General features: G+C 37.1%; 1 non-coding gene across 1 annotated transcript; it reads left to right on the top strand.

The window, feature by feature from the left end:
• The first annotated feature begins 8,067 nt into the window (after nucleotides 1–8,067).
• LOC121993323 lies at nucleotides 8,068–8,173 on the top strand. The gene has a single exon (XR_006115185.1). It is a non-coding gene; the product is annotated as a small nucleolar RNA R71 (small nucleolar RNA).
• Nucleotides 8,174–8,559: the final 386 nt, after the last annotated feature.

Genomic DNA, 8,559 nt, shown 5'->3' with positions numbered 1-8,559 from the left:
AGTTTCTTTCAGTAACGATGTAGTTATTAAAAGAAATAAAGTGATTATCTGTTCTGGTGCATTAGTTGGCAATTTGTATACTTTAAATCCAATTTCTTCCACAAAGCAAAACATGGAAATTTATAACTCATCTTCTAATTCTAATAAGAGAAAAGAACCTTCAGAAATGAACCAAGCATATCTTTGGCATCTAAGACTTGGTCATATTAATTTAAGTAGGATTCAGAGGCTTATAGCCGATGGACTTTTGAGTTTATTAGAGTTGGAAAATTTTCCAACTTGTGAATCTTGCTTAGAAGGTAAAATGACCAAGAGGTCGTTCATGGCCAAGGGGTATAGAGCCAAAGAAGTGTTAGAGTTGGTTCACTCTGATTTGTGTGGTCCTATGTCTGTCCAGGCAAGAGGAGGTTTTGAATATTTTGTCTCTTTCATAGACGATTATTCAAGATATGGATACATTTACCTAATGCGCCGCAAGTCCGAATGCTTTGACAAGTTCAAAGAATACAAGGCTGATGTGGAGAAACGATTAGGTAAAAGTATCAAGACACTACGATCTGATCGTGGTGGCGAATACCTCTTAGGAGAGTTTAGGAATTACTTATCAGAGGCTGGGATTCAATCCCAATTGTCTGCACCTGGAACACCCCAATAGAATGGTGTAGCAGAACGAAGGAATAGAACTCTTATGGAGATGGTTAGATCGATGATGAGTTATTCAGAATTACCAAATTCGTTTTGGGGATATGCTCTGGAAACAGCAGTATACGTTCTGAACTTAGTACCTTCTAAATCAGTTTCTTCTACTCCCATAGAATTGTGGAATGGGCGAAAATCCAGTCTAAGACATATTCGGATTTGGGGTAGTCCAGCACATGTGCTGAAACCAGATGCTGATAAGTTAGAATCTCGTACAGAAGTTCGCGTGTTTGTAGGATATCCCAAAGGAACGAAAGGTGGTTTATTTTATAGTCCTAAAGACCAGAAGGTCATTGTTAGCACCAATGCCCAGTTTTTAGAAGAAGACTATATAATGGATCACAAGCCCAGTAGTAAAGTCGTTTTAGAAGAACTTAGAGAGGACACGTCTACTTCAGTACCAACAGTACAAGATGAAGTACCACAAGAGACTGCAACACGTGTCACACATGATATACAACCACAGACAGTGCCTCATCGTAATGGGATGGTTGTAAGGCAGCCTGAAAGATTCATGTTTTTAGGAGAGTCTTCGGACTTGATCCCGGGTAAACATGAACCTGATCCCCGAACGTATGACGAAGCACTCCAAGATATAGATGCAGCATCTTGGCAAAAGGCAATGAATTCTGAAATAGAGTCTATGTACTCTAATAAGGACTGGGAGCTTGAAGAACCACCTGATGGTGTAAAAGCCGTTGGATGCAAGTGGATCTACAAAAGGAAAAGAGGGACAGACGGGAAGGTAAAAACCTTCAAAGCTTGGCTTGTTGCGAAAGGGTACACTCAGAAAGAGGGAATCGACTATGAGGAGACCTTTTCACCGGTAGCCATGCTTAAGTCTATCCGGATACTCTTATCCATTGCTGCTCATATGGATTATGAGATTTGGCAAATGGATGTCAAGACAGCTTTCCTTAATGGATGTCTTGAAGAGAACATCCATATGAAGCAACCAGAAGGGTTCATTGAAAAAGGCAAAGAGCATCTAGTGTGCAAGCTCAATCGGTCCATTTATGGACTGAAGCAAGTTTCAAGGTCTTGGAACATCCGGTTTAATGAAGTAATCCAGTCATATGGATTTATTCAAAGTCCGGATGAGTCTTGTGTATATAAGAAGTGCAACGGAAACGTGGTGGTATTTCTTGTACTATACGTAGATGATATTTTGTTAATTGGCAACAATGTCAAGGTATTATCAGACGTAAGGGTATGGTTGTCCAAACAATTTGATATGAAGGACTTAGGAGAATGTGCACACATTCTTGGGATCAAAGTTATAAGGGATCGTAAGAAAAGAATGTTGTGTCTATCCCAAGCTTCATATATAGATACAATCCTTGCTCATTTTAGCATGCAGGATTCCAAGAAAGGTTTCTTACCTTTTAGACATGGAGTAGCTTTATCTAAAGAGATGTCTCCAAAGACATCAAAAGAGATAGAGGACATGAAAGCAGTTCCTTATGCTTCGGCTGTAGGAAGCCTAATGTATGCAATGCTATGTACGAGATCTGATATCTGTTTTACCGTGGGCATGGTCAGCAGATATCAGAGTAACCCTGGACAAGGACATTGGACTGCGGTAAAACATATATTAAAGTACCTGAGAAGGACTAGAGATTATATGCTAGTTTACCAAGCAGATGATCTGCTCCCTGTGGGTTACACGGATTCAGATTTCCAATCAGATAGGGATAACAGTAAGTCTACATCAGGCTATGTGTTTACTTTAGGAGGTGGAGCCATTTCATGGAGGAGTATTAAGATGAAATGCGTTTCGGACTCAACCATGGAAGCTGAGTATGTAGCAGCCTCTGAGGCAGCTAAAGAAGCAGTATGGCTCAGGAACTTTCTAATGGACTTAGATGTGATTCCTGGTTTGCCCAAAATCATCACAATTTATTGTGATAACAGCGGTGCAGTTGCAAACTCGAAGGAACCACGAGCCCATAAGGCAAGTAAACATATAGAGCGCAAGTACCACCTGATACGAGATATCGTGAAGCGAGGAGAAGTTGTCATCGCCAAGATTGCATCAGCGGATAACCTGGCAGATCCTTTCACTAAGGCCCTTCCGGCAAAAGCTTTCGATCGGCATGTGGAGGGAATGAGAATCAGATGTATGGTAGAAGATATGGCAGCTTAGTCATTAGTATAAGTGGGAGATTGTTGGAGTGTATACTGAAAGCCTAAGCTTTGTAAACATTCATTATGAATAAAGAATCACATTTGGTCTAATTATCTACATTTGTTTGTAGTTGTTCATTTAATTTATATTGTAGATAACATAGTATGTGGTGTCACATACAGAAGATGATGTTATCAGTACCTTATAAATTATAAACAGTAGCTCACGACCAGAATGGAAAGGAACAAACCATTAGAAGGTCGTAGTGTAATTAGGTATTAGTTTATCTTGACTATATAATTACACTAGTACACTCAGAGTGTATTGAGTAGGACCATTTGAGGTCGTTTCTTTTATACTGACTTTATAAAGGAACAAAGACCTCGGTTATTATGGAAGTGTGTGCTCTTAATCCTAATATAATAACAAGCACATATATTTGATATTTATTTCTTTAATTTATCAATGGGTGAGATTTAGTTCGATGAATCAATAAGCCCGATAAATTGGGAAATGATATCACTTATAGTGTGTGTTGTTGATTATAGAAGGAAACTGTGTCCTAGAGATACTAGGTTGATAATGTCCCCAAGAGGAGCTCATAAGGATTGTCATGTTAAACCCTGCAGGTGGACTTAGTCCGACATGACGATAAGGTTGAGTGGTACTACTCTTGGACTTAGACATTAATTAAATGAGTTGTCAGTAACTCACTTAATTAGTGGACATTCGATATCTTAAACACAGGGAGACTAACACACTCATAATAAGAAGGAGCCCAAAAATGTAATTTGGGATTGGTGCGGTAGTTCAATGATAGTTCTCTAGTGGAATGAATTATCATTGATAAAATTAAGTTGTGTGTTCGGGGTGAACACGGGATGCTTAATTTTATCGGGAGACCAAAACCAATTCCTCCTCTCGGTCCCTATCGTAGCCTCTTATTTATAGAGTTCTATACCCACCTATACCCACCCAATGGGGGCCGGCCAAGCTAGCTTGGGAACAAGCTAGGGCCGGCCTAGGTATAAAATTGGGTGGCCGGCCCTAGCTTGAACCCAAGCTAGTAGGGCCGGCCAAATAAAATTAAAAAAGAAATTTAATTTTAATTTTTATTATTATGTGGAAGATATAATTTAAAGAGAATTAAAATTAAAATATCTCTCTTGTAAAAGATCTACAAAAGATTAAAGAAAGAGATTAGATCTCTTTCCTTATTTGTAGATTGGAGAGATGTTTTATTTTCTCTTTAAAATTATTCACATGTTAATAAAATTAAAGTTATAGAAATTTCCTTTTATTAACCATGAAGATATTTTTAAAGAGAAATTTTATTTTTTAAAATTTCCGGAAACAAATTAGGAAGTTTTATTTGTTGATTGAAACTCTCCTAATTTGCTCCTTTTGATTGTGGCCGGCCATTACAAGTTGATTGGGAAATTTTATTTTATTTTTCTCAATTAATTCATGTCAAGGAAAATTAAGGAAATTTTATTGTAATTAAATTTCCTAATTTGCCTAGGCCAAGGAATATAAAAGAAGAGGTGAGGGTACCTTCATGAGACACAACATCTATTATTCCTCTCCCTCTTTTGTTCCTTGGTGTGGCTAGCCAACCTCTCCCTCTCTTCCTCTTGTGGTGGCCGAACCCTACCCTTCTATTGGAGCTCTTGTGGTGGCCGGATACTACTCGGAGAAGAAGAAGAAGAAGGAGAGAAAGCTAGCATCTCTTGGAGCTTGGTTAGTATTTTGTTTTTCTTCCTTGGTGAAGCTTCCTCTTTGTTGGCCGAACCTAGCTAGGAGGAGAAGAAGGTGATTGGTGGTTTCTCGTCTCGGAAGATCGTTGCCCACACAACGTCCGAGGTTAGAAGAGGAATACGGTAGAAGATCAAGAGGTTTTTCTACAAGGTATAACTAGTAATTTCTATTTCCGCATCATGCTAGTTATTTATGGAAATAATACCAAATACAAGAGGCTTACGTTCTAGAATTTTGAATATGTTTTTCGAAGTTGTGTTCTTTTGTTTCTTTCTTTTCCTTGTGATTTGATTGTTCCTTTTGGTTAACCTAAAGTTATTTTAGGAAATTGAATATTAGCTTTCTATTAAAGGTTTTGTCTAGTCGGTGGTGGTTGCTCGCATATCCAAGAAGGCCATGTGCCTCGCCACGTCAGTACTGGGAACCTTTTATGGAAATTAATATTTAATGGAATTAATAACTTAAGGTGACTTGGGTCGAACGTGTTAAGTTCCGCAGGAGATCCAAGTCAAAACCTAAAAGAACAAATAGATTAAGTTTTGGATCAAACGTGTTAAGTTCCGCAGGCGATCCAAAATTTAATTTAAAAGAACACATGGTAGCTAGGAAAAGGTTCAGACCTTTGTACAAAATTTTTGTACAGTGGAACCTATAGGTTTTCCGAGTAGCAACCAACAACTTAAACCTTTGCTTGTTCTCAAGCAAAACCCGCAATCTAGTTCATGTGGTTAAATAGTGTATCATGATATCTAGCAAATCAATCTAATCCTATCAAATGATTTCATTGGTGAACAAGATACAAAAGTAGTTTGAGTATGACCTAAGTAGTAGTCCTCCGTGCTCAGTGAAATAGTGACCTATGTTTATCAAGTTTCAATCCCTAAGCCTAGTCAAGTCGTCACAGAATCTATTCCTTATGCTCTCAGCGATAGGTTGGTTCATCCTTCTCAATCTACCCAAGGTCTCAAAGGCGTTCACGATATCAAGAGAAGCATAGCAGTTATTTCCCCAGTAACCTAACTCGGTCTCAAAGGGGTAACTTGCTAGTTTCCACTCGCGACAACTGTTTTTTATATCCCTTATTCATTATTTTTCTTTTTTCATCATTATTTTTAAGTGATTGCAAGATGCAACACTTGAACACAAATGCATATAAATGCAAATGTTGGGATATTTTGATTTTTCCAAATGAGTTGACATGATTCGAGCATCATCCAGTAACTAAAATATAGTTTAAGAAATCACCAAAAAAATATTAGTACTAATAGAGTTTTATGAATCATGACTATTTTCAAAGTTTTCAACCATCAAAACTAGGTAAAGTGTATAGAAGTCCTAAAACAAGGGAAATACTTAAACTCTTATAGTAAAAACATTGCTCACTTCATGCTATCATAGATAGAAGAAGATAGATCACTAAACATAATAGCACCATAAGTAACCAATAAACCACATGGAATCTAGAATAAACGTGCTAATATTTTACAATAAGGAACAAACAATCATGATGTGATGTAAGATGCAACTAGCAAAAATTGTATTATACAAAAGAAATAAGCAAAAACTGAACTAAATGCATCTAATGCATCCCCTAGACTTAAACTTTTCATTGTCTCAATAAAAACTAAAAACAATGTGGAGGAGATTAAAAGTAAGAGAAGTTACCAAATGATGCATGCCAAATGCCCATGTCATTAACTTCTCCATCATGTAGTTGCACTCCTCCTGATCTTTGAGTCCTATAAAAGAAGATTGACAACAAAAATTAAGTATATGATACATGTTTATTAAAAAGAAAGAAATGAAACTAGAAACAAGGAAAATGAACTTGGGTTACCTCCCAAGAAGCGCTTGTTTAAGGTCATTAGCTCGACCACCTCATTAAATTCATTAAAATTTCACTCTCGGAGGGGTAAGATATTTTAGAACCCTCCTACCAGGGGCTCTTATTATGGAGGGAGCTTTTAATATTGGAGTTAAGAAGTGAAGTATCGCTCTCTCCATCTTCGTCTTCTTGGAAGTTTTTTTTAGGTGGTCGAAGATGGTTCAATGTGAGCTTCCAATTTTTGGCCTCTTGAAAACCTGCACACTCAAAAGAATAACAAATCTCCCACAAGCATGTTATATAGTAGAGAACTAGAACCATATCAAGATAAGATGAATAAGTAATAGAAACTTAATCACATCCAACAAAGTCAATTATAGGTACCTCTATAAAGTTTTTCAAAAGATCACAAGAAATACTAACCATGCTTTGCTGAGAGATACCTAAAATTTCTAAACATATGGATGTGACTTCCTCTAAATCAAATGATGGTTCTAGCTCTAGCTCAGGTGTTAGTGCTACCAAAGATGGTGATTCTTGAGACTCTGCGAACTCTTCATAAGTCCCTACACATTGGTCCACAGCATGTTCAATCTTTACAACTCTCATAATCTCTAAGGATTGTGTGGACAAAGGAGGTGATTCTTGAGATGTTGCTTTCACAACACAGCTCCCTACACTTCCTTTCATATCGTCATCATCAACACAAGTATCAAAAAATAAACCAACATCAATATCCTCAATAGGAGAATCAATTACAAGAGGATCAATAACTTCACTTGCAATTTTAAGTTGATATACCACATCACATTCTTCATCTGAAAATTCAATTTCATCATAACACCCTATAAACCCAGATGGTAGATCTGAAAACTTGATATCCTTTGCATTATCATCACAATCCTCATCCGAAGAGTCTTCATCTTTATATACATCAGTAAATCTGCACTCAACCATATTTGGATCACAAAATTTGCCAGGACTTTTATCTTCATTGACCCTCACTAGCCTTTCTGGAAAAGGAACCCTTAGTGAAGGTCTTGGGAAAGGAACTTCCTTTTTTCCATATTCCCTTTGAGCTTGCGGAGGAGGTCCAACTTGCTTATCTAGTGTTGGTGTAATCAATCATTGAGGAAAAAGTACTTGTGGCCTTTGGAAACTTCCTAGAGGAATGGAATTGAGTTCTTGTGGTCTTCTATTGTTCTTCTCCTTAATTCTATACAAGTCCTTTCTCAGAAGTTCTTCATGATTCTTGCCACTTCTCAACTTAATATCACTACCATTTTCACTAGATCTTGTCTGTGTAGGAGGGGAATCTTGTTTGAACCATTTTAAAATAATGCTATCAATCTTTTCCCCCAAATGTTTGAACCCCTCATTCTGTGACTTGTGAATTTCAAAATTCATAGATGGTTGAATTGTAATTTGTTTGACAGACTCTCTTACATTTATGGCTTGCACTTCTTAAATTTTTGAAGGAGATTGCATCCAACTTTTGTTCGACCATTCATGGAGGTTCAATGCCACTTGATCAATTAATGTATATACTTCATCTACACTCTTGTCCATAAAAGAACCTCTAGTTGATGAATCTAACAAACACTTATCTGAGAAAGAAATTCCCCTATAGAATATGTGCAAGGCTAGCCATTTCTCCATACCATGATGAAGGCATTATCTTTGAAGACTCTTGAATCTATCCCATGCTTCAAATAGTGATTCTCCATATGCCTGAGCAAAATTGGTAATGCAATTCCTCATATAAATTGTTCCACTTAGAGGAAAAAAATGATTCAGAAATTGCTTCTCCAATTGTTCCCAACTTGTGATGCTTTGAGGACGGAGAGAATATAACTAATTCCTTGCTTTATTCTTGATACTAAAAGGAAATGTCATCAATTGAACTGCATCTGCTGACACTCCTTCACAATTCACCATATCACAGAGTTCTAGAAATGTCTCAAGATGGAGATAAGGACTTTCTGATACTTCTCCTCCAAATTTATGACCTTGTATCAGGAAGATTAACTCTGGGTCTAGTTGAAAACTTTCTGCTTCAATATGAGGTTGCACAATGGGAGATAAAAATCTTGCAGAAATGGGTGTAGAGAAATCTCTTAAGGACCTGCTTGACATGTTTAAAATTATA

Source organism: Zingiber officinale, chromosome 6B (genome assembly GCF_018446385.1).
Source record: "Zingiber officinale cultivar Zhangliang chromosome 6B, Zo_v1.1, whole genome shotgun sequence".
Taxonomy (NCBI): domain Eukaryota; kingdom Viridiplantae; phylum Streptophyta; class Magnoliopsida; order Zingiberales; family Zingiberaceae; genus Zingiber; species Zingiber officinale.
The sequence above is the reverse complement of the archived record's forward strand: the minus strand, read 5'-3'. Positions and strand labels throughout refer to the sequence as shown.